This window comes from Hippoglossus stenolepis, chromosome 1 (genome assembly GCF_022539355.2).
Source record: "Hippoglossus stenolepis isolate QCI-W04-F060 chromosome 1, HSTE1.2, whole genome shotgun sequence".
NCBI classification, from domain to species: domain Eukaryota; kingdom Metazoa; phylum Chordata; class Actinopteri; order Pleuronectiformes; family Pleuronectidae; genus Hippoglossus; species Hippoglossus stenolepis.
Window position 1 is genome coordinate 12,903,802 of NC_061483.1, and position 21,188 is coordinate 12,924,989.

General features: G+C 42.1%; 1 protein-coding gene across 17 annotated transcripts in view; it reads left to right on the plus strand.

The window, feature by feature from the left end:
* sox6 (SRY-box transcription factor 6) overlaps positions 1-21,188 on the plus strand; it is a 136,950-nt gene that overhangs the window by 4,341 nt on the left and 111,421 nt on the right. For all 17 annotated transcript variants that reach the window (XM_035174719.2, XM_035175558.2, XM_035174809.2 and 14 more), the window contains exon 2: positions 18,219-18,289. The gene's annotated coding sequence lies outside the window, so the exon portion shown is untranslated. The remainder of the gene's footprint in view (positions 1-18,218; positions 18,290-21,188) is intronic.

Genomic DNA, 21,188 nt, shown 5'->3' on the forward strand with positions numbered 1-21,188 from the left:
AATGGCACGATTAAAAACACTAATTGAAAAAAAAGAGTGACAGTTAGTTTGGTGCGTGATGGTGGACCGAGCAATGATATCACATTCATCATGTTTACTGACTTGGCCTCTGTGTTTTCAAGGACTTAATCTGCGGGTGGATCTCGGGCTGACTTTAAAGTGTTTTTATTTGCAAGACTGAGGAAAGGCAGCGTGCCTCGCTCCACCTGGACTCAGCGTGTAACCTTTAGATGTGCCAGTGAGATCAAAGATTTTATAGGACTCTTATTTTGACACGCAAGGTCCAGAGAAGCCACCCGGCTCACTTGTCTAAACAGATCCTGCTGCAGTCCGTCCCGAGTTCAATGTCTCCCGTGTTAAAGAGCAACTCTGCTGCAGACACATTTATTTTTGCATTATTGCACATTGCTGAGCAGGAGAGGGAGAGTGGTGTGAATGAACTCCCATCTTTAAAATGTGTTTTAGACCAAATGCCACGAGCTGAATGATATTTGTAGGTCTACGTTTTTTTAAAAATCCGTCCTCCTCATCCACAGGTAGGATGTGTTTATACTGAGCTCGTGTGCCAGCAATTAGTGGGATCAAAGAAAAAGAGAAAGAGGAACAAAAGAAGAGAGAAGGAGGGAGGAAGGGAGAGAAGGAGGGGAAGGGGTGCAGACAGAAATGTGCCTTGTGTGGCGTTTGAATATTTTTCTATGTTTCACTCCACATATGTGCACATATGTGTGTGTTTGCCTGATGCCATGAAGTTAAGAGCACCTGCTGTTTTCTGGGGATTTTATTGTAAAGTTTAATCTCAACTCAATGAAAAATAAATTCCTGCATCAGTGCTGATCTATACATTAGTTTTTCCTAACGTGTTACAATAAAAACCAGGTGTTATTTATCTGAAAGACACAGAGATGAAAATGAAAGTGTAGGTTTAATTTTTACGGCCTTGCTCCCCTGCTTTATCCGAAGTGTATTCCTCTGCAGGGGGAAACAATTGAACTCTTAAATGATATTACAACCAATTTCAACTCGTGATAAACTGATTTCACAGTTAGAGGAGGGAAAAAAACCTTCTTCTATTGGCAAAATTTTGCAACAGGGATATAAATGATAAGGGTTTGTTCTCATTTTCAGCAGTAATAAAAGTGTGATGCTGATTGTATGTGGATTATTTTATACAAAGTCAAAGTTGTTAGGAGCCTGCACCAGTTTCTCTCTTCGACCCCTTATATCTTAAGTTGTTAGGTGTAGACGGCTCACTGCTGCATGTGTGTGTGTGTGTGTGTGTGTGTGATTTAGTGACATCTCCCCTCTTCCAGATATTCTGCAAGGATTCCTTCAGTCCTGACACATATAATCATTCGATAAACATTTTGATTGGAAACGTCAAAAACCCCAAAACGCCAGTGCAGTGTGGCGCCCGCCGACCAGATGTCATTTAGACCACATATCATTACTGAGACTTTACACGTTGCATCTTCCCGTACACTGAACACGTGTGGGTTTTTTTGCGGAGAGACAGCTATTTTGTTCCTAGTGACAGGAACGCTGTCGGGCGAAAATCTACAGATGGGGGGTGGTGGGGGTGGCAGTGGGGTGCGCGGGCACGAGTCTCCGTCCGTCTCCGAGTGGTGTGAGAGGTGGCGGTGGAGTGTCTGCGAGACTCGATGATAAACAAGATGAGAGGAGGTAAACAACAGCAGGCCTGGTAAAGGTAGAGGAGGGGGGGGCGACAGAAGGGTGGAGGACGGCGGGAGATAATAAATGTGGCAGCACATGTTGTGACATCTGTCTTTCTAAGTGTTATCTAATTTGCTGTAGAATATTTCAACAATGATGAAGAACTAACAGGGATGTGCCATATGAGAGGGTTTTTTGTATGTGTTGCTTCCACGAGAAGTTTGTGAGAAGGTAGTGACATGTCACTCCTGTCGTGGCGCTTGGCTTTCTGTCACGGGACCCTGTGGTTTTGGCTTTGCACAGTATTATGTATAATGCATGCATGCGGTGACAGAGTGTCCTCTGTGCACCAATGCAACATTCGGTGGGGTAGACCGGGTTTCTGACGACTGTGGGATTCGCGTAGTTCAGTGCATTGGTCTTGTATTTGAATGCAATGGATTTGTGCTCATGCAGGAGAAAACTTGTGGCCTTTCTCCGTCTCTCATAGAGGAGAAATACTGAAAATCGGTGCTCAGCTGAGTCATCAAGAGCAGACAGTGGGGCATCACCTCCGCCAGGTCCCCGTCCTGAATGAAAACGCTGTGTGGATGCGGAGCCAGGCAGATTAACGCGAGCCAGTGGAAAACACTGATGTGATACACCAACTGGTTTAATAAAAATAAGAAAAAGCCTCTCGAGCTTTTACATTTTGAATCTCATTTGCCACCATCTGATTTAGAGTTTTTTATAAAGCCGACACAGGTTTGTCCAATGTCAAAGATTAAACTTGAGCACATGTAGGATTTTGTTCAGGAACAAATAGATCCTACGTGTTCCGACACTTACTGAACATGGACAAGGGCAAGGGCTGTTTTTTTCTCTCCCTCCTCCATTAGATCCCCGTGTCCCTCTGGCTGCTGTAAGTGAACAGTATTGCTAACATTAAAGGATTACAGATGAAAAAAAATCTAAATATGTGTATCTTCACAGGAACTGTATAATTGCGCAAGTAACCTAAGTGGCTCATTTTGATCTGTATCATTCACTCTCCCACCAAATATGTTTTCGTCAAAATAATTGGACATTTTTTTTGTCCATAGCATAGTTGTGCATAATTAACTTTCATTTCCAAATGCAACAGCTATGGTAAGTAGCCTGTGTTGATATTTCTTTTTTTAAATTGCACATTAATATGTAGATTTAATTGGACTGGCCTTGGTGGCCACGTGTTTGTGACACAGGTCTGGGACTGTAATCAGGTGGAGGAATTAGTGGAGCTCATTGTTTTTTATGAATCAAATGAAGATTTGTACAGTGGCTGTGCGAAGACGGTTGCCTTTATTTCCATATCAAAGAGCCACACAGTGCAGCCGGGCAGTAATTAAAATGTGGTGGATTTTGGAGTCCCCCTGCGCATGTACACACAAACACACATATGCACACACACACACACACACGCACGCACGCACACATTTTCCCGCTCACACACAGGCACAGCGACACATGCATACACACATACTCTCTTTCTCTCACTCTCTCACACACACACACACACACACACACACACACACACACACACACACACACACACACGCACACACACACACACACGCAGCATATGGACCAAGGCTGAGAACATCAGGTTGTGTGAAAAGAGTGCAGGTGTTTGAAACTGAATTTTAAACAAACACTCGTGTCGCTTCATGTTCCTTTTGCAGACGTTTGGATACGGAATCCAAAGCCAGTTTAAGAAAAACACACAAACACACACAAGTTAGTTTTCTCACCCTTTCTTCTGGCAACCATTTTGTTTGAGAGAGTCATACATTAATTATGTTTTTTTCCCCTTTGACTCAGTAACAGAGCTTTCACTTACTGAAGTCACACTAGCCTTACAATTTAGTCACACAGCACAGAAATTATCCTTATTTATCAAACTGTCAGCATTTTATATAAACTATATATATATATATATATACACGCACACACACACACACCCACACACACACACACACACACACACACACACACACACACACACACACACACACACACACACACATGTAAACGGTCTACATACTGTGTGTATGTGTGACCTTGCTGCATAATAGTGGGATTATTAAAAAAAGAAGCCCCCAGTGATTTCTGCCCTCCTAGACTTAGAGAAGCTCTGAAGACACAAGATTGGGTCTTGTGAATGAACAAGGGAAAAGAGATTAGTGTAATGTGGGGTTTTGTGCTGCTCACGCACAAAAGCATCACAACAAGCCTTTTCCTTGTGATCCGCATATTGTGTGTGTGTGTGTGTGTGTGTGTGTGTGTGTGTGTGTGTGTGTGTGTGTGTGTGTGTGTGTGTGTGTGTGTGTGTGTGTGTGTGTGTGTGTGTGTGTGTGTGTGTGTGTGTGTGTGTGTGTGTGTGTGTGTGTGTGTGTGTGTGGGGATCAGGCCGTTCCCCTGGGCAAGCCGCTGCCTTGGAGGAAGTGTTAGAGGACTATATGAAAATATAACTGCAGCCAGCATAGGCAGCTGTGACACTGAAAGTTTTTATGTAAATATAATGTGAACCTTACAAAACCTCACCATGTTCATCACAAACCTCATTTGAAAGTTTTTGTTGTTATGAATAACACTCATTACTCATTAATAATTTCAACATTCAGGGTTGAGCATGAGTCACAAGGTTGTGACTCACTCATTTACCCTTTGTGACTAAAATATTCAGTTGATCTCCAGCTTGTGAAAGTTTATGTACTTTTCATAGAAGGTCTCCTCTGTCAGTATGAAGCCGAACAATTAGACATTATCCAGCTGGTGGAGGTTGACAGCCGGCTTGGTCTCTGCCAGCTTGATCTGACATGAGATGTAAAATATGCTCCGTAGTTATGGTTAAGCGGACCAATCTGGCTCCTTTACTCTGCAGTCCAGCCTCTAGGATGCTGGGCGCTGCTTAGCTGGCACACAACTGTTTTTAGATCAGACTGGCATATTAGTGTTTTTGCTAATACATATTGTGTTCGTGTGCATGTATACAAGCTCTTGAGCCATGTGTGGTCTGAATACGTGACTAGGGTTGGGTATTGATGGTACTATGGGCATACGTAGTACACACATGTATGGGTACATATGGCCTATGGGGGTGTCCCAAAACCGAAACACAAAATGAGGGTTGACGATAAGAGCAGTATATTTGTTGCTTAGGCAAATTGCAAGTTGAAATTTAACATATTAACTGTTAACAGACTAAAGCAAACCTAACTAAAATGTCCAAATGCAGATACATGCAAAACGCTGAACAAATTTACACAACAAAATAACAGTTTAGATCGTTAAGCTTTAGGTATTTTGTTGTCGTGAGGTAGCTACTGGCTACCTGCAGGCTAATGTTACGTGCTGCCAGAGCCATGTAGAGAACAGTTTCTCTAATTATGCACCTATTTCAGATCTTAGATCAGGCTCTAAAAAGAGGCAGTGAAACCTGTGTTGTGATTCGCTGCGGTAGGTATCGGCCGTGTAGTCTTGGCCATAATGACCACATTTACCACAGTGTAGCACTTGGATCCATGATGCAGAAGGCTGGTCCAGATAATTGGCTTAATATGACTTCATCAGGAAAACCTCCCCCACATAATTAAATAAATGCTAAAATGATCCGAGTCTCCACATCTTGCATATTAATTCTCATTCAAAATGTGGATTAAAACCATAGTTCGTTCTTAACATGTTTGACGACGAACCTCACAACAAAAACATGAATGGTTTGTTGTTGCCGCTGAAATTCAAGTTCTCACAGATAGCGAGTGTCAGCCGTCCTGGATGGAAACAAACACCGATGGACCATTTGCATCACGGAGCAGCTACTGTGACATCTAAAACAGGCAGGGAAGTTATGGAAAAGAAAGGACATATTGGGCCAGAAATCAGATTCCCAACAGTTTTTCCTGTGGAAAATGCTAATGTACGGTGCCAAAAATAAATCAAAGTGACAAAGAGGGAGGGCGGGGGAATAGATGGAAAGGGTCTTGTGGCTAAAGTTCTGATGAAGTTAACCATAGCATCTCTCCTTACCCAGGTCTTTTGTTTCCTTTCTCAATAATTCCTTTTTACACCGACTTGGACGTGTTACAAGGCTTTGCCCTTAATGTGCATTATGAGCAAATGGCTTCAGCAGACCCAACCGCAAGCTTTCTCTTGGTTTCTGTCTTTCTCTCGCTCTCTGTCTGGCTTTGTTATCCTCGCTCTCTCTCACCCTGTTGGTGAAAAGACGGGCTGAGAGCAGATTTTACAGCGACTTTCTGAGGCTGAAGACTCGCACACAAATAATGATGTTAGTGTTGGTGTTGCCTCAGACCTCTCTGATGATGAGTAAGTAGATCACTCAGTCACATTTAGTCTTAGAAATAGATTTTTCTTCTCATCGTGTGCATGGTGAATAAATCACAAGGGAAATCTTTGCTGTTTTCAAGGTGGTCGAGGAGACTTTCTGTATTAGGTGGTAGCTGACATTCACATTTCATTTGTTTCCAATTGGCACAGTTTCTCAACCTCAGCCGCACAAGTGACTGCAGGACAGACTTTATCCATTACTGTGTCTACTTGCACCATAATGTGACCATACCCAAAGCAAAGACGCTAATGTTCGGGAAAAGAAAAAATCAACTTTCATCTTAAACCAACAAGAAAAAATCTCATTTTAGCCATTTGCACGTTTTTTTGGGAGGGTTGATGAAATAATATACACACATATTAGAAACAACTGTTGAGCACAGTGGAAACACCTCACCCAGTCGGTATTTGCACCTATAAGCAACTTATGATTGGCTCAGCTGCACATTTAGGCAAAGTGCGTCTACAGCGAGGGAAACGGACTCACAGCTCGAAGAATAAAGCCAAAGAAGGAACCGACTGCGATAATCACTTTCTTGAATGGGACTAAAAAAGAGAAATCTGCTGAAATGATAGAGAAAGCCTGTGGTTTGGCCAATGCAGTAAATTTCCCATGAGCCTCTTTGACAATCTGAGGGGATAGCCACTCTGGCACACGCCGCCCGCCCGCCCACACACACACACACACACAGTGTAGAAACCTCCAGGAGAGGGCTGGTCCGAAGGAGGATGATAGACAGGAGGTGGGAGAGGAGGACCAGATGAAGATGATGGGAGGGGTTGTCCTGTTTGAGGAACAGTAACACTCACTCTTTTTTTCCATTTCACAGAACAGTCTGTAATATCTACAAAAACCTTGCTTCAGAGAGTGGAAAGAAAGTGTGGAACAAGTATTAAAGTACAAACGTTCAGTGTATTTGTTGAAAAAAGATGAATCTTTTGCTTTGGGTGGGATATGACCACAATTAATGACCCGACAGACTGCGAACAAATATATACAAATGACTTCAAACTTTCCCTCCTATGCATCTTCATATGCAACTAATTTGCTGCAGTTTTACGTTCTTATACTGCAGAGTAAAGTCAAGGGGAGAAGGTCAGGCTGGCTGGTCAGGCACATGAGTTTTATGCATCACGTCATAAGTTTTCTTTTTTAAGTATTTAGCACGCTCACCATGTTTCTTCTAACCTTAACAAATTGTTTTAGTTTCCCAACCTAAACCATAATGTGCTTAGCATAACCACAGCGTCTCCGTAACTCTAACCAAATGCTGCGAGTTGCCTAAACACAACCCTGAAAAAAATGAAATCATGCATTTGGTTGCGAGGAGACTAATTTGTAGCGACAACACACAAAAGCTGTTTTTCTGCACCGTTCAACATAAAGATTCAATTCTAAAAACACTTTCAAAAGGATACAAGAAAAAAATGACTAATTAGACAGGAATCTGATGGCCTCGTATTTGTATGGAAAAGTTATTGCCAATTGCCATTAGTTGTATACGAACGCTAACTGTAGAAGACCCTGTTGGACTGAACCATCAGTCAGATGCTTGCTCATATCGGCGCATGCAGGAGGGCTACGGTTGCGTTTTTGTGTCAGCGAGGAGAAAGGTTTTACGTCCTCGGTTAGGGGTGGGGTTGAGGGTAAACTGGGGAGGTACAATGTTCCTCCTTATCCTCAGCAAAGCTAAATTTATTGGTTACCATCTGCAGGGTGGAGGAGTTTGGGTTGTGGCCAGGCCAAAGAAAGGCTTCTAATTAAACAGTCATCATTATCAACTTGTGGTCAGTGATCATCATCCCCAACACTGGTTCCCCAAGATGAACATGGAATCATTGAGGCTTTCCTTCAAGCCCCATGTTGGACTGAATTAGAACAGAAGAAACGGAGGAGAAAAGTGCGAGCGAGAACAGTTTTTTTCCTCTCTTGGCAGAACAGGCAGCATGAGGCCCTGTGCCATATCCACTCAGGTTTAAACAATTACCCAACATCAGAGAAACCAGTAGAGCCTCAGCGCTGGCACGACCGTCGTGCTTTTGACTGCTGTACTTCAGTCCATGGTTTCAGACATGGCCAAGTGTCACATGTAAGCGGAGCTTTCGATAATTTCAATTAGTGTAAGAGGGTGTGCCTGCAGTATCTGTATCACTGCTGCTGGAGGAGCGTTCCTTTGAGGTTGACAGCCCCTTAATGTAGTATTTCATGGTTTGATGTGTGAGTGACACAGAGGCGCTCCAAGAGGATGGCAAAATGGTTTATTAGGACCTAATTAGAGCCCTGTGATTAAAGGGGAAGTGACTGTGATTAGGAGACCTGCGGATGATGTGGAAACATGGATGAATATTCAGAGGAGTAAAGCACAGTCTGTATTAGCCTGCCTGCGTGTGTGTGTCTTTGTGGACTATGTGAGTCCAAGCTGCCTTGGAGCAGTCGTGTTATAATAACATCTTAACAGTGGATCTCTCAAAATTCACAGAAATACTTGTGTAGCTGATGATTTTGTGTCAGTTGATTCATGCAGGAATTCAGAAGTCCGACGAGCAGCTCTTGTGCCTCAAACATCATTAGAAAAATCAAGATGACCTCAGTTTGTTGCTTTTTTTGGGTTTCAGTCCAGCATGTAAGAGTAATGCTGCAGACTTTCACAGCCAATTGAACATGAAACTATGAGGAATGTTCTGCAAAGCCAGGTCTACTTTGGGAAGCTTAGGGCACTTGCAAAGAGTCGCACATTCATGTGAACTTCGGAGTATGTGCTGTTTAATCAAAGTGATAAATGGTTTTATTATTATTATTTGTCCCCATCAATGGAGAGGTTAGCATTGGATTTTCTTTCTTTTCACTGCACAAACTTCTAACTTTTTCAGATATGTGATAGCCGCTGCCATTAGAAATCATTTATGGGAGTGTTCTGAAGGCAGGAGATTGTCAGCGGGGGCCGAGCGATTTTACAATTTCACAACTGACTTCCTCCTTAAAATGACACTGGCTTACCTGCCTATTACTCCCTTTGATTTCTACAGTGCATGCTTCTGCGCTCTGAGAGGTATTCATAATAAGCTTAAACTCCACTGGCTTCATTGCTAAAGGGTGCTTATCTCTTGGCTATTCAAGAGAAAGAAGGGTAATATTTTTTCCAATTTCAACATTTTACTGTTAGGCCACACTCGGCCCAAAACGTTCAGAGGTCTGTTGTGGAGAGCAGGGGACACACGATATACAGACACATACTGTACGTCCATGCGTGCACCGACACAAGGACATGCACTTAACACACATACACACACTTTGTCCATGGCTTTTCTTTAATATATCTTTTTTTTTTTCCATTTAAAATTGAAATGGTACAGCTTTGGATTATTATTTTTTGGGCGGGTTGGAAGTCACGTATTTCTGCACATTTATTTATATATTTTATTCAGTGTACATTTTTACTCAAATTTGTAAAGCTTGTGGGAGCCAGTCAGCAAGTGTTATTGAAAAGTCTGCTCAGTTGAAATCCACATCAGTTATATTCAGAGAAAAGGAACCCTGAAAAGTGTTTTTCTTTTATTACATCGATCATGCTTACCTTGCAGCACTTATTACATATTTGGACATGCAATTTAATCTATTTACGTTTTCATTTTGTCCCCGTGGAGTGTTCAAAGCGCACTCAGCTTCACAATGTATACTCATATGTAACGTAAGATATACTTGAAAACTAGTTTGTGGTGAGCAGTAGTGGCCATGGAGGGCCCTCTCTCTTTTGCTTGGAGCTATGTCAGTTTTTTTCTTGTAGAATAATGAGAAGCATGTGTTTGGCATGTGAAGAACAAAAAAACAAAAAAACATGGTGATCTTTCATGTGACCCACCTGTTGTGCTTTAAATGCAGTTAACACCAACCTCATGTTACCTTTATCTTACAGGAGCCTCTTCCTCCTCCTGCTCGTTCTGTTGCATTCTCCTCGTAATTATTTTTCTCCGGGCTCTGCAAAGACTCACGGCTGGTGCTTGGCCTAACACAAATGGTAGCACACAGAAGCAAAACTAAACACTCAAGCAAGAACAACTAAACATTAATGACTACAAGAATTTAAATACACATAATCTGTAGGTGCAAAGTGTTTGTTTTGAACGACATCTTTCTCCAGCAGTTAACAGTGTGCAGTGGGTTTGAGTCGCCGCGCTCCCCAGCCTTTGCTGGGTTGCCTCGGCCTGCTGGGTTTCTCAGTTTTACAGTTTGCCATGCTGTAATGGGCTCTCAGGACATGATGGGAATATAATAACTGCTTGACAATGTTTTTCTTACCCCCCTCTCATTCTCCACTAAATGTAAAATGTGCCCAGAAACATGGCATATATGGTACAGGTTGTGATGTCAGTTGTTATTGCTGGACATGTGAACCAGTAAAATTTGGATTATTTTCCACAAACTGCTGTGCGGAGTGCATTATGTCACAAAGGCCACATTGTAGCTGGTTGGGTGTAGAGCAGCGTTGTCTCTCTCTCCCGCTCTCTCTCTCTCTCTCTCTCTTTCCCTTGTTCTGTGCATTGCTCGGGCCACCTTCTGTGCTTCCAGTCCAGACTGCAGCCTGACTTTATGCCTATTTCCTTTCCTTGTGCTGCAATCAATGGACAATGGGCCTATAGGATACACTGCATAATGGGAAAAAAATCATGAATAAAAAAAAAAGTGTCCAGACTGACTGCCAAGAATGTTATACAGACTTTTTTTTCCCCCAATGCGAATTGATTATGTGTGAAACTTCTGTGGATATATTGGTGATATTATAATAAAATGGGGTGTTCATACATTTGATGCACACTCTGTGGAACATGGAGAGATAAATTAATAGAGGATGGGTATAATTTGAATTCCTTTGCTTTCCTTCCTTGCTTTCCTTTTGTCCTGTGCAGTATGTCCGACAAAGAGCCTCCTGTTTTTTCCACTAATTAAATTTGCCACTTACATACACTGGCAGGAACCTCTTACCTTGTTTGACTTATTTATTGCCTGACTGCAGAGGTAATTTGACCTTTCATTTCAAAGGCTCTTTTTTTAATCCAGAAAAGGAGTGTTAAACTCAATTATACCAGTGATCAGTGGCTCAAACACTACATTTGTTTCCTGTGAGGGGGACAAGCCAACTGGAGCCCTCCATGCTCTCAGCTCCTTGTCCCTTACTGCTGCCTGGTCCTTCCAACCCTAAAGGGTAACAAGAGCATGAGAGGGAGGGGAGGAGGGGGTAAATTAGGAGGAAGGGGATGGGGGTGGGGGGTGGGGGGTGGTGGGAGGGAGGGAGGAGGGAGGCAGACATGAGTGAGATGAGAAAGGAAGAATGGAGAGAGCGAGAGAAAGAGAGAGGGAGAGAGATGGAGGCAAAGAGGAAAGTGCCCCACAGTTCCTGCCATGTCACTGGAGATTTGTGTTCTCCTTTTAAATCATTTCCCTCTTTAGCAGATTAAGAAGGCAGAAATATTCTCAAACTGATCATTTTCCCTCCCCCCTAAACGCACTCATTTGCATTTGCATACGCTGCTATTAATTGAGGGTTTCAAAAAGAAAAAGACAAATGACCTCTGCAACTGTAAATAAAAAGGAAAACAGAGGTTATAATGTTAATTGTTCAAATGGCTGCACGGGCATGTGGCCCCATCACTATCAGATTTACACCAATGTCACATGCATACGCTGCATTACAGACTTTTTTCCTCGCGTTTTTTAAAATCAGGATTTCAGCTATTTTATTTTCAGGTAAATACACTTGTCCTCTGTTGTGTTTTTGTTAATTTGGTTTAGTTTTTCTAATGAGACCCAAATAGATGATGGCATTTCAGATATCAGCTTTAGGCAGGACGCAGAGAAACCCATTGAAATGCTGCTGTAGTCAGTGCAGCGTTGTGTTATATGAATAGAAGATGAAGACTTATTTTCCAACATGGAATATGAAGGTTCATTTTTTTCTCCGAACACTGCAGCCCATTTAGGACTTCCTTTACTCCGTGACATGCAACAAATGTTTCCCATGTCCACAGTTAAAGTTGTCTGCCCGCATTGTGCCGGGCGTGCTCGCCGCTAAAATAATTATGTGTCAACTTAAGCTTGCCTTTGCAAATCGAAAAATGTGCGACAGTAATACAAGTCATTTGTGGGAAAGGCCACTATCAAATAGCGCGTCTCCGCTTCTTCCCACAAACAAGGAAAACGCAGAATAATTTGCGGACACCAATGCCTTGTTGTAACCTGATCATTAATGGATCAGTTGTTTCCTTTCTGGTTTAATTCACCATGTGATTGATTTTCAGTGGCGTACTGTTGGAAAATATCCTCACTAAACCGTGCCTGAAATGGGAATCATTTGAATACAGATGCTTACAGCTAAAGCCTTGTCACTGGAAACCACTTGGAGGCAGGAGACAATTGCAGGTTGATTATGTTGCTTCTGACAGAAGTTGCAAGTCCTTTGTGCCAGGCAGGGATATTTGCATCTAAATGCTTATTGTAGAAAACTAAACAGCATAAAGACTGATTGTAAATGCCAGCTGTTGGGCTGCACTCGGGAATAAAAAAATAATTTCAATAAGGGAAATTGGGATGGAAATGAGGGAATTATTTTCAAACATTGGAGATGAAATCAATAAGTAGGAAACAGCGCAGTTTGTTGTGCTGGTTGCGTTTGTCATTTTTATTGAGCGTGTTTGTAATCACATATGAATCTATTTACAGTTTGCATTGTATGTTGTAACTGGTGGAAACACAGTGTTTATATTCAGGTCGTCCTATTCTTTGCTTTCTTCTACAGGCTGTAACTAGTTTGCACCACAGGTATGAGAAGAATTGCAGTAAATTGAAACATATTTAACACATCTGCTCCTTTTTTCGATATTATTGCGTTTACAGGTATTTGAGATAGGTGAAATGTGCTAGTTTATGCTTTGCGATGTTTGTTTGTGCGTGCATGTATCTGTTTGTGCACTGTTGGAAAGTGCAGCTATAAACGTGGGTGTACATGTGTGTGTCCGCCCGGCGCCCAAAGCAGAGTGATGCCCCTGCTGATTGTCCTCCTCTAAGCTCTTTGTCCTGCAGCACTCAGTGTGTCTGCCTCCTCGGGAGACTGACAGGCTTCTCTAGTGTGGCTCCACAAAGGCCCAGCCTCCTTTGAGGTGTTAAAAACTTCCATTTATGCATCTCCCTGGACAAAAAAAAAAAGAAGCACCGAGCCCATTTGAGTCCAGTAGCAACACAGGCAGACATTGTGGCCACGCTTCTCTAGCACTCATTTCACAGATTCTGAAACGAGTATATGGTGAACAGGATTTGAAGGGCTAAAGTGCCCCACGAGGACCAGGCGATAAGAGGGGAGAAACGCCACCACGCAGTAAACTAGAAGATGGGTCGAGGAAAAATAAACACATTACCTGGGAGAGGGGGTGGAGAGGACCCCCCAATGCACAGAAATAAAGAAAGGGGGAAAGAAAGGAGGAAAGGAGGAAAGAAAGAAAGAGCATATCTTGTAAGTTATAAGAGAAGAGGTCTCGTCAGCGTGTGAAAAGACAAGCCTATTCTATGTTCTCTGTCTTAACCGTCTTTGAAGTGCAGACTATATGAGGGGGAATCAAAGAGAATTGATAGGTTGCACGGCCGCCTGTGAGGAGCGCTGGGGACTGAACGCCGTCCATCGCGGAGGAAAACATTCTATTTGCTGCCTTCGCTCCCTGCACGCTGCCTCTCAGCCCGGCTGCTCAGTAAACAGACTTTTTATTCTTGTTATTTGACGCAGAGGAAATGACAGATAATGTATTTGCCAAGCAGCACATGAAAGCCTCGCTCAGCCACAGCACTGTATCCATATCAGGCTGCTGCTTGTAACAACCTCCGAGGAGATCTTTTTTTTTTCTCTGCTTTATCTGACACTGCTGCTCTTCAGTTTTTGACATAACACTGACCAGTGTTATGTCAGTGTTTTTTACTCTCGACAAAGATATTTGAACCGGAGTGATGCTATGGTAGTCATTCCTAACACATTGGTGCGAGACATTTTGTGAATGTCTCGTCCGCCGGATCGGCCCCAGACAGGAAAAGAAAAGGCAGTTTGAGGGAGACAGAGGGTAAAGATAAAAAGAGGAGAAAAGAGAGATTTGTCTGGCCGTGACAGTTACGGGTGTGGTGGAGCAAGAAACAGCTGTTTGCACGTGACTGACCTGTTTCCAACGCCAAATAACTCAATGACATAGTGGGTCTCTGGTAGAAATAATGCTCGTCTTTACATCACAGGACTGAACTTTTTTTCTTGTCCATAGCTGTCTGAAGTTTATCACACCAGTAGGAAGTGATTAAATATATGAGGTGAGGTGACAAAAACTCCACAAATTCTACCTCCATAAAATGATCCGTGCCAAAGTGCCTCCAGTTTACCTGAACTCTAGCTGTTTGCTGCCCACCGCTGTCTTCTCATTCCCGGCTATGGTGATTACTCACTGCATGGAAGCTGTCGTTTCATATTTCACAGATGATGCCACTGCTGAGAGGATTGACTTGATGGAACTGGATATTTAACATACAATCACACGTGTTCAATTACTATGTCAGACATTTCTGTGCCAGAATGGCCTGCGCTTCACGCCTGTAGCCCCCCACCTTCCTCTTCCACCCATTTCCCTATTTCCCCTGAGACCGGCGTTATAGCCCCACCTCACTGCATCCCAAACTCCCCCCACGCAGTCCCCGGCCACACTGGCTGTGCGGCTGCTGCTTCGGCAGAGATAACCACACTGTATCCAGGTAGGGAGCAGTCTGCTGATGGCAGAGATTACCTCTATTGTCAAAATAACTAACTCTGCAGAATTCCTACTTTAGCTTGTTTGGACGCAGGGGAAAGTGAGGATTTGGAGAGGAGGATTGGGAGGATGTTGCAGATCTGGATGAATTCCAAACAGAAGTTGAAGTACAAGTTTTGGCTTGCCTAATGCAGACCCACTAAACTACTGAGATAAAAATGAACATATGCATACGTGCACAAATGTGTGCAGCAGAAACACAGACACATGTATGTCTCACATACTATATAGTAGTAGTAATGCAATATAGACTTAACTACAGTACATGGAACATAAAACCTGGATTTGGTCTGGACAGTTATGTTGAGGTCGCTCTCTTCTATGTCGTTTACAGTTGTGGTGATGTAGTCTATTGATCCTGAGCCATTGTCACGCGATGGTTGGAAAACACAACCCTCTGTTATGGTCAGGGAAAATTAAATCAAGTGTAGCCCACACTGTGCGTGAGCACATGTGGGGGATTTGACGGTTCAGTTGATTTGAAAGTGATTCTGTGCTTTGGCAGCTTTTCTTCACATACTGAACGTGAGGCTTCAGCTCGAGGAGCAAGTCCAGCAGGCTCACAGTGTGTTTGATGTGTCGTGTAAAGATGCATGTGAAGTTTCTACATGGGGGGGGGGGTTGATTTAACAGAGTTTGGTTTTACCTACTGTTTAATTGCAGAAATGTAGAATTTGAATTTGAATTTAGACCTTTGTCCCAAAAAATTGTGTTCATGTGTGTGTGTGTGTCCACACTGCAACAAATTTAAGGTTTGTGTATGTGTGGTCAAGGTATTACACATATAAACTTCATAATGTAAATCAATTGAGGTGTTTGCATGTTTTTAGGGTTGGGCGGACTAAGGTTATGGTTCGAGTAAGACTGTAGGAAAGTCTACATCGTGTGTGTGTGTGTGTGTGTGTGTGTGTGTGTGTGTGTGTGTGTGTGTGTGTGTGTGTGTGTGTGTGTGTGTGTGTGTGTGTGTGTGTGTGTGTGTGTGTGTGTGTGTGTGTGTGTGTGTGTGTGTGTGTGTGCAAAGCATGGCGTTTGAAAGACAAAACATTATTCCTGAGCTCCTGGTTAAGGTGAGCAGTAAAATAAGAATTGTGGTTAGGTTAGGCATGAATTGGTCATGGTTAAGGTTGGGGCTTAGGTTTGAGTTAGGCTGTGCAAAATGAATGGAAGTCAATGCAGTGTCCTAACAAGTGTAGCTCTGTGAACATGTGTGTGTGAGCTAGCGATGCCTAGCCCAGGCTAAAGAAAAGGCCACTCTTTGACAGAAATGCCACAGGTGGATGTGAGCTCTCTGTCTCTGCGGCTTTGATGTCGGCTCCATCAGTCTGTTTGGATTCAGTGTGAGAGCTGCCAAACCTCCAGTGTTTCCAACGCGGTTACTTTATTTTAACAGAAAAATAGTCTTTGTGCCCTGTTCCGACTGTTCACTTGTGGCCTAATGGGGCCAAATTCACTTGGCAACAATTCCTCTCCACTCCAAAGAAAATAATGGGAATCATGTTATATTGGTTAAGTGTGTTGACAATGTATTAATAAAAATGTGGTGGAAATAATAATTTGAATTTTGGGTTGACTGGAATTGTGTTTAATAAGTTCCCGTTCGTCTAATTAGGAATGGGGGAGTGCCTGTTTTATGTTTCCTGCCTGTAGGGCTAATTCACAGCAGGAAAAGAGCTGTTACATGCAGCTACAATGGGCTGGTTGACACTGACTCTTATTACACCACAGGGATTACTACGTTTGCTTCATTATAATATCGTTTGGGTTCGCTCATTATTTGTAATTATAAATTCTTTTGTTTTTTTCCCCCCACATCAGACAAATAATTAACTTAAATAACCATTGAATAAGAATTACATTCCCCCATGTATTATTTACCTCATTGTTCTCAATCAGCATCAGATTATGGATTCAAAGCTTTTTTAATATCTACTCTCTGTAATTATAAGAGTTCTCGTTTATTTTTTGCACAACAGGAATCGAGCCCATAGTCAGATGTTTGACAAAGACTGGTTTATTGAATTACTATCCGTGTAATATGTGGTTTATCCAGCGGGCTGGGATTGTCGTGCAGACTGAATAGCTTCTAATATAAGTTAATCGTGTGTGTATATGGTGTGAATGCAGGGAGGGTGGGTGGTTGCAGCTGGAGCACAGTTCATAACAGTGAAATAGTCTGTGTTTAGCATCATTTGAGAGGCAGGAGTAGACTTTAAACTCCAAGGTGCTATTCATGTAACAGCGTTCCATTCAGCTGGGGTCACCTGGGTCCCCTCTCCCCCATTGTTACCTCCAGCCTCAAGGCTACTGCATTCAGACCCGTCTGCAACTCTTGCCTTTATCTGGCTCATTCTGTGAGCCCTCCAGCCTCCCACGCAGCAGACTCCGTGCTGCGCTCCGACAACAATGCGGCGGTAGTCGGTACATTTATCTGGTCTTGTTATTGGTGGCTTATTTGCCCCGGCGATAGGGAGACGGAGGTGCCGTGGTGCAAATTAGTGACAGATCAGTTAAGCATGACCTTAAAAAACCCTTGGCTTTGTTTAATTGGCAGTGCTGAGGCGGACTAATTGCATAAATCAGCTGGTAATGAGATCTTGGCTTATTGTGAAAAACAAGATAATGTGAGAAAATGAACATGAATGATCTTATAGCATTTTCATCCCTCTGAGCTACACGGCCCCCGTCAGCTGATTATTGTCTCTCTATTGTCACGTGAATTTGGTTCAGATGATGCCTGTATTTACTGATACAGTATATTTGGTTATTTGTGCGTTCTCTAACAAACGTCATGCGTTGCAGCTCTTCAACACACACACGCTGAGCCTAGCGGAGCATGGCCCCCTAAATAAATCATTAGCAGGCCAGTGCTTGAAGAGGGACAGTGAAATGTATTAAAACAACCACTTTATATGAAAGCTGTTTATTAGTAGAATCCAGCGGCGGGAAGACAGATTAATGAGGTAGTGGATAAGACGGTTTTAAAACATTGTTTCGGATGGATTCCCGTTGGTGACAGCTGCGAGGACTGGAGGTCAAACACTAACAAAGCTGTTTTGCTCAGCTGTGGAGACTCTGACCCTCAGCCAACAACACTATGGCCCCAATTCTCTTCCTCCTGTTCTGTCTCTGTTTGCTCTGATGTAGGTAAATACACATCTCTGAGACCTTTGTTGATTTTAACTCTGTTCCAATGTTCGTTTTTAATTAAATGGAAGCTTTTCTACTCATGAATGATATTCGAATGTCGCGTTTTGGGTGGAAATTTAGGATAATTTTACGATATTAGTTAAGAATAACATTGAATTCAAATGGATGATTAAAATATCCCCTTTTTGTCTTATTTGCTTGTGTTTCAGGTTATTTACATGAATTCAAAATCAACTGACCAGTGATCGCTGGAAGCTGGGGATTGAGTCGTTCAGTTTTTGTAAGTATCTCTTTGCCTCTTCAGCTGTTTGTGTCTTCCACGTCTCACAACACCCCCGCTGTCTTTCACCCACACTGAACACCTGCATCAAATGAGGTGGACAATCGGATAGGCACACAATGTATGCACAATTAGACAGTTACATAGGCACAAAGTCACACACAGACCTTTTCAACATCAGGTCCTCCAACTTCTTCCAGTTTGCTTTGCTTTAATTTTTTTTTTTTATATCTTTCAAATTATTTTAAGAGTTAAATTAGGCTTTGCAGTATCTTTTATTTGTAAGTATCTCAAGGGCTTTAAATCCTTACAGAAAAAAAATCCTGTTACAACCTTTTTTTATATGGTCAAAAATGTCATAAGCCTTACAAATATGGCTAAAACCTCTAAAAACTATATAATATGAATCCTTTAAAAAGCAGTATGACACCTACAGTTGACACAGGTCAGAGTCAAAGAGCAAGTTTTACTGGTTGTCGACAATAGATCAGTTTAAAATGAGTTTAAGTGATTTTTTTCAAAGCAATACAGACAACACAGGAAGACAGTTGCAATGAAATGTGGCATTTTGCTCTGAAAAAAAAAAGAGAATAAAGAAAAGTACAGTCCTCTCTGCATCAATATAATATGACTTTAACAACCTTTACTCAGCTGCTGCTCGTGCAGGTTATCTAATAAAGAAACTTAGATATTAAACAAATAAAGGTGAAGAACTTAGTTGATATTATTCTTTTCTTCCAAATGTCAGTTGGAGGTATCATGGGAGTCATATTAATGTGGTTGAGAAGCTCTCCAATAACAGCAGGAAAATGTCTCTCTCAATTCAAAGTTCATGGCCATTTACCATTGTGTATTTATGCCATTTCACATCGCTCTCCGTCTTCTGCTCTGATGAACACGCACCTGTCTACCAGCGAGCTGCCACAGCGACCGCATGTCAGAGGTGTTGAGTTTTCTTGCGAATGGCTCAAACTCATAAAATGGTCATACTATGTTGGTCAGGTTGCATTTTACGTGGTCTTACAAACACGAGAGCATACTCTAATTAATCAAACATATTAAAAGCAGTGCAGACCCATAAATAAAAGACATTGCGATCCTTTCTGTATAGATATCACATTTCACGCAGAATACATACTCTTCTGATTGTCCGACTGCCAAGCCAACCACAGATAAGGAATGCTAGCCTGCTACGCTAAGTTGGTCACCAGTAAAAACAAATGGTGGCTGATTGTTGTGTATGCACATATTAACCGAACAGATGTCGAATTCAGACTAAATTTAATCGACAGTATGGGAATTTTAAGTATTGCTGTGTCAATTGTCAAAACTAGCTTGTCTACAGCATGAAGACACACATCTGCATGCAAGAAACAAAGCAACTCCTCAAGCTGCTATCAGCCATAAGTTCGCTTAAAAATATTAAATACAATGTGCAAATACTTAACAAGATATGAAAAATCATTCAATAGTTATCACTAACAGCTACACATGCTCCTCCTCTGGTAGTCAATCAAACTGACCCCTGAAGTTTTAATAGTAAGGACTCACTACGGAAGTGTTAATGGTTGTGTTATCAAGTCACTGTAATGTTATCAGGCATCTGTCAGTATTTGTTAGAAAATAAAACACTACACGAAGCCTTAGTAGGCTATTCACTGGCACATCACTCCTTGGAGACACTGACTTGGATCCTTGTACAATTTGAAATCTACATCCATTGACCCACAGGTTTAATTAATCTCCGAACATGACAGAAAGTAATTTAGTTTGTGTCTGGTCCGCTCACAGAACAAGTTTAATTACACTCGCGCAATCTCATTTGGAAACACCTGAGGATATGTGAGATCATCTGAATAGCGACACACTGTACACGCTTTGTTATTACGTGCCATTCATGGAACAAGTAACAGCAACATGGTCTCCCGGCTCTCAGCCGTCTATCGATGGCCCCGCTGAAGGGGAGGATGCGGAGGAGCCTTTTCGTCAGAAATGAAATAAACGGCACTTCAGGATTAAATGAAAATGAATAACCTTTGGATGGTTATTCTTCATCTATTATTTATCAAATGGGGCCTCTTCAGTCTACTGACCCTGCAGTGATTATGGTCAATATGTTTCTGAACAGAGACCGCTCGATCGCCTTACAAAGATTTTAATTTCATCAGCCTCAATTACTTCAGAGGATCCCAGTGTGAATTCGGAAAACTAATTGTTGCATATTTCATTACCTGGCAAGAATGTGGGGAACCCTCCTGAACTTTATCCATTTCCCTAAACTCTACATTCAATTAATAGCTTGCTCTTTGTGTTATGAATGAATGACCTCATTTGAAGTGCTTAAACTCAAATATGCTTTAACCGTTGGTAATTTGTTGAGGTGGGATGTCGTCTGAGTTCTCTTACACTGAACTACATGAAAAGGACCTTACCTCTGAATTCATTATTATTCATCTTATTATTATTGTCAGCAGTATTGGATATTTAGTGGACATTATTTCATTCTAATAAGAATAAAAAACCTAATATGGATTTGGCTGCTGTCCTGATTCTGAATGTATATTCACTTTTGCTGTAGGACACCTAGTAGCTATATATCCGACAGAAAACAGGAGCAAAGAACACGCCATTAATCTTCTCGCTACCCCAGCTGTGGAAAGTAATGCATAACTAAAAGTCCGGTTAAATGAATTAATGATTTCAACCATGAACTTTTCTCCCAAAACGCCATGAATCGTCTCCAGCTGATAATGCACCACGACCCTGGAGTGTGAAATCCCTGTTGCGTTGAGAGTAGCCAGTTAATTGATTCGCAAATTATTTAAAGTTTGTGGTGCCCAGGGGAGTGCTAGGCTCTAATGACAGGCCATTTTGAAAGAGTTGAAAAATTCTTCACAGG